Source organism: Cavia porcellus, unplaced genomic scaffold (genome assembly GCF_034190915.1).
Source record: "Cavia porcellus strain 051 isolate PalLab524CR breed Dunkin Hartley unplaced genomic scaffold, mCavPor4.1 scaffold_18, whole genome shotgun sequence".
Lineage (NCBI taxonomy): Eukaryota > Metazoa > Chordata > Mammalia > Rodentia > Caviidae > Cavia > Cavia porcellus.
Genome location: NW_026947501.1, coordinates 60,219,005 through 60,232,060, shown reverse-complemented (window position 1 = coordinate 60,232,060; position 13,056 = coordinate 60,219,005). Strand labels below are relative to the sequence as shown.

The 13,056-nt window shown below is 36.6% G+C and overlaps 1 pseudogene; it reads left to right on the top strand.

Moving 5' to 3' along the window:
- The first annotated feature begins 11,778 nt into the window (after positions 1-11,778).
- Positions 11,779-12,690, top strand: LOC134471458 (olfactory receptor 10H28-like; annotated as a pseudogene).
- Positions 12,691-13,056: the final 366 nt, after the last annotated feature.

Here is a 13,056-nt window from a genome sequence, read left to right as displayed (position 1 = left end):
GGGGATGAGGAGCAGCCAGAGAGCCAGAAGACACAGGCACAAAGGCAATCCCTGACTTGAAGTTATACTACAAAAAAACAGTAGTAAAATCAACATGGTACTGGAATCAAAACAGAGACGAAGATCAGTGGAATAGATTAGAAGATACAACCACAACTAAAAACTCACTCAACCACCTTATCTTTGATAAAGGAGCCAAGCAGTTTCACTGGAAGAATGACAATCTCTTTAATAAATGGTGCTGGAAAAACTGGCTCTCCATTGGCCGAAAACTAAAGCTAGACCCATGCCTATCACCATGTACTAAATTAAAATCTAAATGGGTCAAATATCTGAATATTAAAACAGAAACACTAAATTTATTGGAAGACAAATTGGGTAGAAACCTTGAAGACATAGGGGTAGGTAGAGAATTCATGAACTGGACTCAAACTGCACGGGAAATACTTCCCAGAATCAATAACTGGGACCACTTCTTAAGAAATCTCCAGCATAGTGAAAAGAAAACCCACAAACTGGGAAAAGATTTTAGTGAACTCCCTCTCAGACAAGGGACTCTTGTCTAAAACATATAAAGAATTAAAAAAAACTCAAGACCCCCAAAATTTAAAGATCCAATCCAAAAATGAGGATCTGAGATGAATATACACTTCTCAGATAAAGAAATACAAATGGAAAATAAATATATGAAAAAATGTTCATCATCATTTGTCATTAGAGAAATGCAAATTAAAACCACACTTAGATTCCATCTCACTCCTGAAAGAATGGCCAGGATCAAGAAAACCAACAACAACAAATGCTGGAGAGGCTGTAGGGAAAAAGGAACTCTCCTACACTGTTGGTGGGAATATAGACTGGGGCAACCTTTGTGGAGGTCAGTCTGGAGAGTTCTCAAAAAGCTGGGATTGGAAGTCCCATTTGTTCCAGCTATTCCACTTCTAGGCATATTCCCAGAAGAACTGAAAGCATCATACCACAGTCATATATGTGCACCTATGTTTATAGCGGCACAATTTGTAATCGCCTGATCTTGGAAACAAACCAGGTGTCCATCAACTGAGGAGTGGATAAAAAGTTGTGGTATTTCTATACAATGGAGTATTACTCAGCTATAAAGAAGGGTCACATTGAGATATTTATCAATAAATGGGCTCAGCTTGAGACCATACTCATAAGTGAAATAAATCAATCTCGCATGTGTGAATACTGAATAGTTTCCCTAATGTAAGTAATGTAAGTATGTGGTAATCATGATTCCCCATTATGTGGCCTTGAAGCCTCATAACGTTTTCACTTATTAATTGGAATGGCTTTATTCTTGATATGGAAATATTTGAAGCTATAGTATATGAAATTATATTCAAATATTTCTAGGAAAAAGACAGACACTATGGTAACTACTATTAAGTCGGGTTATTTGGTGGTGAAGCACTAGGTTGCTGAAACAGTCATGTTTTGACCTGTGTTGTTATGTTGTTATGTCATCTTTTATCTCAAATCTGTCCCTTATTCATTAAAAAATTAGTTATTTTTTATGGTTTTTTTAATTAAGGGGAAAAATTTTAAAAATTAGCAGGCTATATCATAGTAACTTTTTGATTTCCTATTAACTTGATTTGAAGTCTTGTAATACTCCCACTATCTTGTTTTGACTGATTAGACTCTGTTCCATTCTGTATGATAGTATCAAGTTTGAGGGTATAGGCAACTACTTTGAAGGCAATAAGATTCACTAAGATGCCCATTCTGGTTTGACTATTATCTCCTTTGGAAGTCTTGTAATGTTTACAATGTTTAAATTTTATTGGTCTTGTTCTCTACTGTTTTGTTCAACTTCATAATACCTAATGAGATAGACAATTCTTTTTAAGGAAGCAAGAGGCATTATGGTAACCATTGTTGATAACCTTGTATTCTGTTTTTATATCATGTACTATGTCTATCCTTGGTATTGACTGACAGCTTTGTTTTGCCATATTTGACTTTATTCTCTTCCAAAAAAAAAAGTAATAAGAACCAAGAAGTAATAAAACCCAAAATGTGTAAATTTTGTTGTAAAAACGAGAGGGAAAAAAAGTGCTCTAAAGGATACAACTGCAAGTGTGTTTAGGGGTGTTAAATAGCTGACCATATTAATGTTTTTGTTGGATCATTGAACACAACTGTTTGCAGTCTCACTGTTTGAATGTCCACTTTGTATGCTTTTGATACTGTGACTTGATCAACTATGTCTAAGATGATAATGTGTAATCTATTAACTGGTGATTTCTTACTGGTTTTTTTTTGTAGTTCTTTATTACTTGTACCCTTACACCGCTTTGTTTTGTTTTGTTTTTTTCTCTTTTTCCTTTTAAATAAAATTTTAAAAAAAGAATGTTGAAGAATCAACAGACTGATTTTAAAATTCATATGAAAATACAAAAGAATTTAGATTAATTTTTCTTTCAAAAGAGAATAGATAGAAGTCTGACAGTACTTGCTTTTTAGGCATGCAAAGTTACATTGGTAAACACAGTGAAGCCAGGATAGCACTGGCATCAAAATAGCACATCAATAATAGAATAGAGAAAAGAGTCTGAAAATTGATGGTCATACATATGAAGACATCAAACTATTAACATATTCCCAAAGACATTTCAAAGCAGAGAAGATAATCTAAATAAGATAATCTAAAATAATCTAATCTGAGGGGTAGGGTAATAACTAAATATTCATATGCAAAGTAAGTAAATAAGTACAGTTTAACAACAACAACAACAACAACAAAAAAACCTTACGCTAAACATGTGCTTAAGTGAACTCAAAATGCTCTAAATATAAAAGATGAAATGGTGACATTTTTCGGGGAAAACTGATGTAGTTTATTTTTAAGTGCTTATTGCTACCTAAGATTATTTTTTCTTCTATTTGTCTTTTTAAAAAGCATATTACTGTCTGTCTCTGCTTTAGTATATTTTATACTATGTATTCAGATACAACAAAACACTTGATAAATATTTCCTGACTAATGAATAAGCCACAGAGCATAAGTAGCTATCTCTTCTAAAGCAACAGAGTGTGTATATGTAGCAATCCAAAAAATTGATGATCAGGGTTAACGAAATAAAGAGAGGCACTGTCAGGCCACATTAACATTATTTGACTGAAATTGAGGATGTTAAAAATGTCTTTACTCACATGTGTGGAAACTGCCCAAAGAACTAGCTCAGCTCCACCGCGGTTGGAGGAGTCCAAATCAGCCACTGCTTAATATTTACCTGTATTTTATTGTAGCTACCAAATGTAAGTCCCTTAAACTAAAGCAGCAGAAATCTCTACCTCATCAAATATTTTTTTCTGAATATATTTTCTTTAATTTGTAACAATTTTTCACTTTTCTAATCTCACAGAAGACTGCATTTTACTCTGGCAGATTGATGTGTGCACATGAGACATTTTGATCACTTTCTTCTCCCGTCTTTCTCTTGCCCTGAGCAACACCCCCCTCACATATTTGGGGGTGGTGCAGGTCCAATGTCTGTAAGTATTTTGCTCAGATCCATGCCTTATATTACCTACACTTATATCTCCTCCAGCTTCAAAAATTTTGACAATTTATCTTGCAAAAGATTTAGCATTAGCCAGACTTGGCAGACTGTTTGTTATTAAACAGGCTCTATTGTTATCAAGTCTGTCTACTTTTACTTGACAAGTTACCTGTTTAACCAGCTGTGTGCACATGGTGGTGGTGCATGACAGATAGTTGGATAGATAGATAGATAGATAGATAGATAAATACGCATCCTCTTTTATGAGAAAAAATTTTTCCTTCCATATGCTGAGGCAGGGCTTCTGGCTGCAGAGGGTAATGACTTTGACTGGAACACTAATGGGATAGGTGAGTTTTGCATGTTGGTGTTAATCATGTAGTAATATTGCTGCATGATGATGGGATCCTGCATCCTCCTTTTCAAAGTTACTGTGTTTAATTAACAGTAATTGCTTCTCTCTTCTGGCCTTTAGTGCCACCAGCCCCGTTTAGTTTATGCTGGAAAATAACACAATGAAGTCCTTTTCCTTACATCTCCCTTTTTACTGTAGTCAGAAAGTGACAAGGTGTAAAGAGATTTAATGAGCAGAAGGGAGTAATTTTGTGCTATTTTTCTTGTGTTTTTAGTCATTAATGGACCAGCTTCCTTCATAGAAAATATAGATTTATGGTATATTAGGCAAAATAAGTTATTATCATGACCCCTCATTGAGAAAGTGCTCTCTACTACATGCTGTAATTTCACCATTGCATTTAATTTTTGAAACATTTGGATCAGATATTACTATCCCTATTTTACAACGAGAATATTGAGGCTCACAGAAGTTAAATTACTTGCCCCAGTTCATTCTACAGATTAGCAATTGAACTTTTCCCCCCTTGTTACAAAATTTTAGATTCTTAATCAGTGTATTAAAACAGTTCTCCAAATCCTATATTTTTATCTTAAATATGAGAGAACAGCTATGACACATTGACTGAATTATTCATTGTCCCAACAATATGCTACCCATTTATTTTGCTTGATAAATGTTCAATACAAATATTATTTTCAATGGATAGCATGAATCACGGAAATAATATAGGCAAGGAGGGATAAAATATAGTCTGTTTCTTCTTGTATGAACATTGAGGATGGGGAATGTGTATAAAATAGAAAGCAGAAATGAATGAAGTGGGAGGAGAGGAGAAATTCCCAGTGTGGGTGCAAATGGAAAGAATACAACTTTCAAAATTAGCAAAGTAGTACATTTCATATTTCATATTACAGTTTCTTTTTTTAAAATACAATTTCAATTACAACGGTGTCACTGTGCAGTCTTAGAAGTTATCCCAGGTTGGGGCCATCTATTGTTAGTACCCCCATGAGCCATTAAAGCCAATCATGCCTGGGAGTTCATTTCAAGGTTAGCTCTCAAACCCAGGCCCATGGCAATCATTCTTGTACTTTTTAAAATATGTGTTCTTACTGCAACAAACAAGACATTAGCTAGTGGGCAACTCTGACCGCAGTAAGAGTTTCAGAAAACTTTGATTCATTTCTCAAATCATGTAAAAAAAAGTCTGCATAATTATGGATTATTTAAAGTCATGAGAAAATATTTTTGTGGGAAGAAAAATAATAAATTTCTCCTACAGGGATATTAGTGGCCAAATTCATCTCTGCTAACAGTTGCTGAGCTAAACTGTTTAATCTCTGAGACTGTAAGCTATTTTCTCTTAGTTGGAACAATGAAAACATTAGGCACAAATTCAAAAGTCAGGGTACAGTTCTGGACAGTTTGTTTCATTAGGAGTTTAATTCAATCCGTCAAATCGGTTTTCTCAACCTTCACATGTTTTGCTGTCTGTGCGTTGCTTTGTGTAGCTGTACTTGATTCTGCACAGGCACTAAAACAGTTCATTTTTCAGCGTTTGTAAGAGCCAGTCCTTCTGGCTTGCCCAATCCATTTCAACACACTCTGCTGCACTGTCTCATCCCTTGAATGAGTAGGCGGTCTGCCTACTTTTAGCATTCCATGCTTGTGGGGCTGGGAGGGCAAAGAAAATTTCATCAAAGCCCAGCCCCTCCCAGGCCAGTTTATTTGTGCTATTTTTTTTCCCTGATGGCTGAAAGGCTCTTTCCTGCTAAAATCTATAAGAAGGTGCTTGAAAAGTCAACCTTATGAATAATTCCATGGTCGTATATATGTTGAAGGGGCTCCTCGCATTTCTGTGCAGGGTCAGTTGGTGACCCCACTTCCATTTCCTGAAAAATTATTGGTGCTCTATGTTTTGATCTTTTTAGCCTGACCAGAAAAAAAAAATCTTCACAGCAAAGTGTACTCTCCCACTAGAGATGGGTTTAGTCTTAAGTTTCTGTGGAGGTTCTTTTTTTAATCTTTGTATTGAGGTAGGGCTCTTGTAACTTCCTGTTGTTGGTTAGCCTATATGAGTTTTTTTTTACAACCCTTGAATGGCATGGAGAATAGGTGACCCAGAAAAAATATTTTAACATATTTCCATAATGTAAATTTGTAACAGAAAAAGAATACTTACATGGACTTAACTAAGAAATAACACTGAACAATTTTAGGCAACTGGGAATAAAACACATGTGTCATAGTTTCCAGAAAGTGAATGGTTCAAGTGTTTGCTTGGGTGACATCAGTGCAACTGATTCTGCTTCTCCCCAGCTGTGTGACTGGGAGCATCACTTCACTTCTCTGAACCTTGGGAAAAATCGAAATAGAAGTGCTTGATCGACCAAATTTAGGAGGTAGCTGAGAGGTTGGGATGAGATAATAAATGAATAATGTTGAATTAAATATAAATTGTCTTGAAAAAGAAGATTAATCTGAAATTTAAATGTAAATATATTAGCTATGCTAATGTGATAGCTATGTAGAATAATTTAGAAGCCCTAATAATGATGATAATCCTGTCAGGAGAATGGTGTGGAAACTGAGCATTGTAAAGATGATAGCATCTCTCTGGTTTCTCTTACTATTGTTCTTTGTCAAATGAATCTTTTAACAACTGGCATTTTCTTTTGGATATGGATACCTTTATTTATCTTTTGATACAAATCTCAACGGCTCATATAAAGATGGGAGACGGTGAAGACAGCCTAATTTTGAAACTCAATCAGCAGACAGAATAGGCAGACACAGGTGATGAGGACAAGAGATAATGGATCCAGGGTCCAGTGTTTTTATTATACCCAAACAAACATCAATGAAGTCTTTCAAATGATTTTAAACATTAACAGCAAAAACCAGGTGTTTCAATTTGATAAGCCGTGGAACAGGTAAGTTAATTATTAGACTGGGAATGGTTTTTCATATTTTGAGTTGATGGCTGAAATTATATGCAACTTGACTGCTCCACAAAATTGCAATTATAGTTTTAAAAAATGTGATCATTAGGATGTTTAGAGCACTTTTAAACACTTACTTTCCTTATTGTTCACAGCAATTTTATAAACTGTGTGAAGGGAAGTGAAGCTGGGCAGAAAATTAATTGACTTCATCCAGAAGACAGTTATCTGATGGACTTTTTTGCTGAAAGAACAGGTACTGTATCCTTGACCCAAGTAGGCCATAAGAACAGCAGGCAGCTGAATATATTTATTTGCATTTGTCTTGTTTTCAGAGAAATATGCTTGAAGTTATACCAATCACAACATAAAAAAAGTAAATTCCACAAATATCATATATTTAGAACTTATGAAGAAAGGCTAAATCTCTTTACCAGGAGTTTCAATTATAAACAGATTTATGAAGTTTCAGTGGCCCATTTTGTTCACTTGCTTCCTACAACTAACTTCTCCATTTATCTTTCCTCCCTCCTCTGAATTTGGCTTCATCCAACAGTTTGAAAATGTTTATTGAACATTTAAAATTCATGATAGGCCATGCTAGGTTTTGTGAATTCATAGTGATCTGTATCTTGTACAAGACTACTTCAGTGGTGTCCAATAGACCTTTACACAGTGGCAGAATCTATGAATCCAATATGGCAGCCACTAGACACAAAGCACTTGAGAGCTGTAAGATAGAATGACCAAATTAACACTTTAATTTTACTTAACTTAAATATAAATAGGTGTATGTGGCTAGTGGTAGTATATTTAGTATGTGACTCTAGTTTGAAATAATAGAATTTGTCCTGGTAATATTTTTGTAAAGACCTGGGAAAAGTTCCATTTTGACATGAATTCCATTTGGAAATTCAGTCAGTTAAATGTTTTCCCCCATTTCTTTCTCCAACACACACATACTTGTTTGTACTGTGTTACTACAGAGCCTTTTTCCATTTCTGCTTCTCTCTCTCTCTCTCTCTCTCTCTCTCTCTCTCTCTCTCTCTGTCTCTGTCTCTCTCTGTCTCTCTCTCTCTCCTTCTCTTTCTCTCTTTAAATAAACTTGTGTGCCTGCTGATCTGCTTTGGTACTGCACTCACAGTTGTATGCTCTGTTGATGTTCTGTTCTCTCCTTTTTCCTTTACCAAGTTCACAGCTTTTTGCAGGAGAAGTGTTTTTACCCTTTGGGACTCAAGAACAAATGGACTGATTACATGAGTTTAACAATATTCCTCTTTCACCATAATTCTTCCTCTTTTGGGTGTGTATCAACAACTCTATTTTATCAAAGTTTTCCGACTGGAATATTAGCATACTACCTGTTTTCCACAAGCAGACTTGAAAGTTGATATACTAGAATCCAAAACCTTATTAAATTTCTGTAGTCTTGCGAAATCTGGTGTGATTATCTCTCTAACATCATCCTAGACCTTCTGCCTTTGCTCACTGTGCACGAGCTTTATAGTTTTCTCACAATTTCTATAACACATTAATTTCCTACTGTCAAAGCATCTTGCATTTGCCTTGTCTCATCATTATCATCTCAATACAGAATCCCTTTTGGCTATCTTTATCTAAAGTCCATAATACTGTAGAGAATAAAGGCTCAATATGGGTAGGCATGTTGCCTTTTTCTCTGTTCCTAGGTGTATCTCCACTGTCTCAATAAGGAATGAAAATTAGCAATTGTTAAGAAATTTTCATTGACAAATAAATCAGTCCAAAGATTTCATGAGCCTTCATTCATTCATAATGGTTAGTGAGTGTGGCTCTATAAAAGGCCATTGATAATCTTGTGGATTTAAATTCTTACCTGCTCCATATACCATTTTGGGGGTGTATGATAGCTTAAAGCTCACATATTTCTGGGTGTTTTATTTGGTAAGGTATTTGTAAACAATAATGCAGTATTGTTCTGACCCAGGAGAAGTATTGCCTTTATTGAGGATGGCTGATGTGTAAATGATTACCTGCAATACTGAGGGATAAACTGATAAATTCGACAGAGGAACACAGCTTCTCCATCTCCAGAAGAACTAGTGAAGGAGTGTAAAGGGGGCACATCAGATGCGATGTGAAGGCAACAGGTTTTGGATACTACAACAAAATGTGAAACGGGGCAGTAGAAAAAGCCTAGGTTCTGAAGTTTGAAGGGCCTGGCTCTTGGGCCAGGTTTCAGGGCACAGGATGGGGTAGGAATTAAGGACCACGCGTGGCTTAAAGGACCCACATTGACTATTTCCTCTGTCTTCCCTTCCTCTACACAGCCTGTCAGCTAGGAAGGAGATAATTTTGTATCATTTAGAGGAACTCCAAATGCAATTCTGCCGAAATGTGTTTCTGCCAGAGTAAATTAAAAATTTCCACTGTTTCACATAAAGTGTTTATCTGGTCCATATTACCTTTTAGAAAATGGGGTGATTACTCCATGTGGGACCTCACAGAGTGGATGATGCTTTGATCCTAGGAGATGTCAATATTTAGTGAGGTCAAAAGAGCAATAGTATTAATATCTCAAGACATAATATTAATACTTTTGCTTTCAAGGAACAAAACTAAGCCTTGTAGTGGTCTCTCTACAGAGCTTTCATACCCAAAGATGATGTTATTTCTTCAAATACACTGTTTTCTCCCCTTTGGGGATGTAGGCTTTTGTTGTTCAGATCTCCATAAACAGTGGGATGATGAGTTTTATATGACAACCACAAGTGTAGACACGACGTGTTTGGGTCATTGATCCATTTCTAGTTCCTGGTTTATACCCTGGCTGACATACTTACGTTTAAGTGGTTTTTCAGGTGCTGCATCTTTATGTGCAGATGTACAGTACCTTTTAAATTTTAGTGATTTCTTACATGTCCTCCTTGCCCAGGAGGTGCTTCCTTTCAGTGTCCACAAGATAACCACTTCACCACTTTTGTGTCACTTAACATTTTATGATACACTAGATTTTCAAACCTGCAGATCCTCCCATTTTATAAGATTTTAAGAGCATTTATGGCCTAACATTTTCCTGATGCCTCTTTGCAAATTCTGCACAGTACAACTGATAAGCTTGTCCCTGCTAATTTATTCATGTATAGTTTTCAATTCCTTTGAATACATTTGAACATACTGTTAGCTCTATTAATATTATGTAGATGTACATACACTATGGAAAATGCAAGCATTATGGCTGGCATCTAAATGTTCCTCCAAAGCCTCATGCAGTCATAGATGGGGCTTTTCAGAAGTGGCTGGATCTAGAGTGTGTGATGCTGTGATTAAGGGTGAGTGATTATTAAATTAGTCCACTGTTTGGTCTGCACAGTTCTGTGTATGGATAATGCGAAGACTCATTCTGGATGTGAGTACTACCCACTCTACAGGTGTGTTGTTTAGATAGAATATAAAGTATAGAAACAGAGCTACTGTCATCACTTGTTCTTGGTGCTTTTTGCTTATTATTTTGCTGCTTTTCTGCCATCCTGCCTTATGCCCACTATGGACTGTTTCTCCTCTGTAATGCCCCTCTGCCATATTACCCTGTCTTGGACCCAGCCAACCATGAACTGAAAACTCTACAAACTGTGAACCAAAATAAATCTTTTCTTCTTTGACACTGGGTGTCAGGGATTTTGTCTCAGCAGCAAGAAAAAATAATGAAAACAGTGAGCAAAAACAAAAATAAAACTGTAGCAAAATCACACTGCCAAGTAACAACCACAGTTAACATTTTGCTTATTCTCTCCTGCTCTCTGTTTATTTGAGCATACTTCAGTCACTTGAGTCAATAAATATTCACTGATTATTGCTTTACAGATATTGTTCTAACTAATTTCAGTGATCATCTAGAGAGTCATTCATATCTGAGGATGTAAGACTATGTTACCCATATGAATTTTAGACTGCTTTAAAATATTTCCATTATACAGAGTGACCATCTCATATAATTAGCTGTTTTACCATTTCAGTTTAAATGACACATTAACAAATTCATGGTATAATAGCCCAGATTTGCCAGAAATTGTTCACTCAATCCTGTATTTTGGAGTGTCTTGGTTATTTCTGATTGCATATAGCTTCACATGGGGCACTAATCATACAACCTTCATGATCTTCCATTTTATTTTCTCCCAGGTAGACTAAGAAGCTAAGGATAGAGCTTCAGCAATTTGGATCTGTATTTTTACATACACCCCGCCTGGATCTTGTGCAATTGTTTTGATGGACCACATTTTTACTCATTTGCTACTTATCACGTTATCCAAATACTTTAATAGATTACACAATTTAAAATAATAACTATAACTAGGGCTGGGGGTTTAGCTCAGCGGCATAAGTGCCTGCCTTGCAAGCAGGCAGTCGTGAGTTCGATCCCCGGTACCGATAAAAAAGAAAAAGACAAAAAAAAATAACTATAACTATGAATTAAGAACAAGTACAGTACATCTGATGAGCATGCTATTTCAATAACAGCAAAAGTGTGAGGTGGAGTCATAGTAACTATGCGTACCACAGACCAGGCTCCCTTAGTTTATGGATGAAATGAATATCATTCTTGTCTTATTTGAGATAGCATAAATAGTTGTTCCTTAAAAGAAAATTTCTGTAGTATCATTAAACTGAATCCAATCATACCTCATATCCTATCATTTTACTATTTTAAAGTTATAAGAAAACTTGGAAGGTCCAAGCGATAGAAATAGGAGTTTTAAAAAAGTTTTTAAATGTACCTCTTTTATTTTATCTACACAACAATGCAGGATGGTATGAACCATTATTTACAGATGTTGGAAATGAGACCAAAATGTTCAACAACTGTTCAATGATGCAGAGTTCTTAAACTGCCATTGGAACTGTGGCAGAGCACGAGGTTTCACCACTGTGATCCGCTCCCGCTCCTGATCTCTCCAGATCCAGCAACATGCCTGGTCGGAATTACAGCACAACATCAGAATTTATACTTTTAGGCTTCTCAGCCTTCCCACACCCGCTGCTGTCAGCTCTCTTCCTGCTCTACCTTCTGATATACCTGTTCACACTGCTGGGAACCTGTGGCCACTGTGTGGACAGAATGCCAGCTCCACACACCCATGTACCTCTTTCTGAGTGCCCTCTCCGTCTCTGAGATCCTGGTAACTGTCACCATCATGCTGCGCATGCTGGACCATCTGCTCTCTACCCATCACTCCATCACTTTTGTGGCCTGTGCTACCCAGATATTCTCCTTCAAGTTTGGCTATGCTCACTCCTTCTTGCTCATGGTCATGGATTATGACCACTATGTGGCCATTTGCTATTCACTGCATTACAGTGCGCTCCTGAGCCCCACTTGTTATGCCCATCCTGTGGCCTGGTCCTGGGCTGGTGGTTCAGTCATGGGAATGATAATGACATCAGTAGTTTACCACCTCACCTTCTGTGAGTCTCCATGTGATCTACCACATTCTCAGTCATGTGTTTTCCCTCTTGAATTTGGCCTGTGGAGACAAGATGGGCTCTGTCACCATGGATGTGATCCTGGTGTGTGTCATACCCTGATAGGCTGTTTATCCCTCATCATCCTCTTCTGTATCTTCATTGTGGCCACCATCTTGAGGGTTCCCTCTCCTGAGGGCTGGCACAAGACCTCCCCCTGTGTATCTCACCTCATCATGGTGGTTGTACATTAGAGCTTTGCTTCCATGATTTATCTCAGGCAAAGGAGCCCCATTCTGCATTCACCAACTACCTATACTATTTTTGCCCACTTTCTCAGCCCGATCATTTTCAGCCTCAGAATAAGGAGCTGAACAATTCCATAAATAAGAGCTTCTACAGAAAACTCTGTCTGTAAAACCCTAAATGATCAGGCTTTGGGTGGTGAAATAGGGTAGGGAAAACAGATAATTTTCACAGGACTGTTGAAAAGATTTAGGTTTGTGGAAAGACCCACATCAGCTGGTGTTTAACAGATACCAGCTGTTATTTCTCTCAGCTTCTTTCTTTTTCTTTCAATTTTTTATTTTAAGGAGAATAAAATAAATGAGAACAGAGCAAAGAAAATTAGAACAGAACAATACAAGCAACAGAGCACTTCACAACCAGACAACTGGACATCAACAGTAGCTACCATAATGTCTCCTTTCTTTGAAATAATTGAGCATGCCTTCAAACACAGTAATATTAACCAAACAAAATAGTATAAAACCATTCAAGAGAG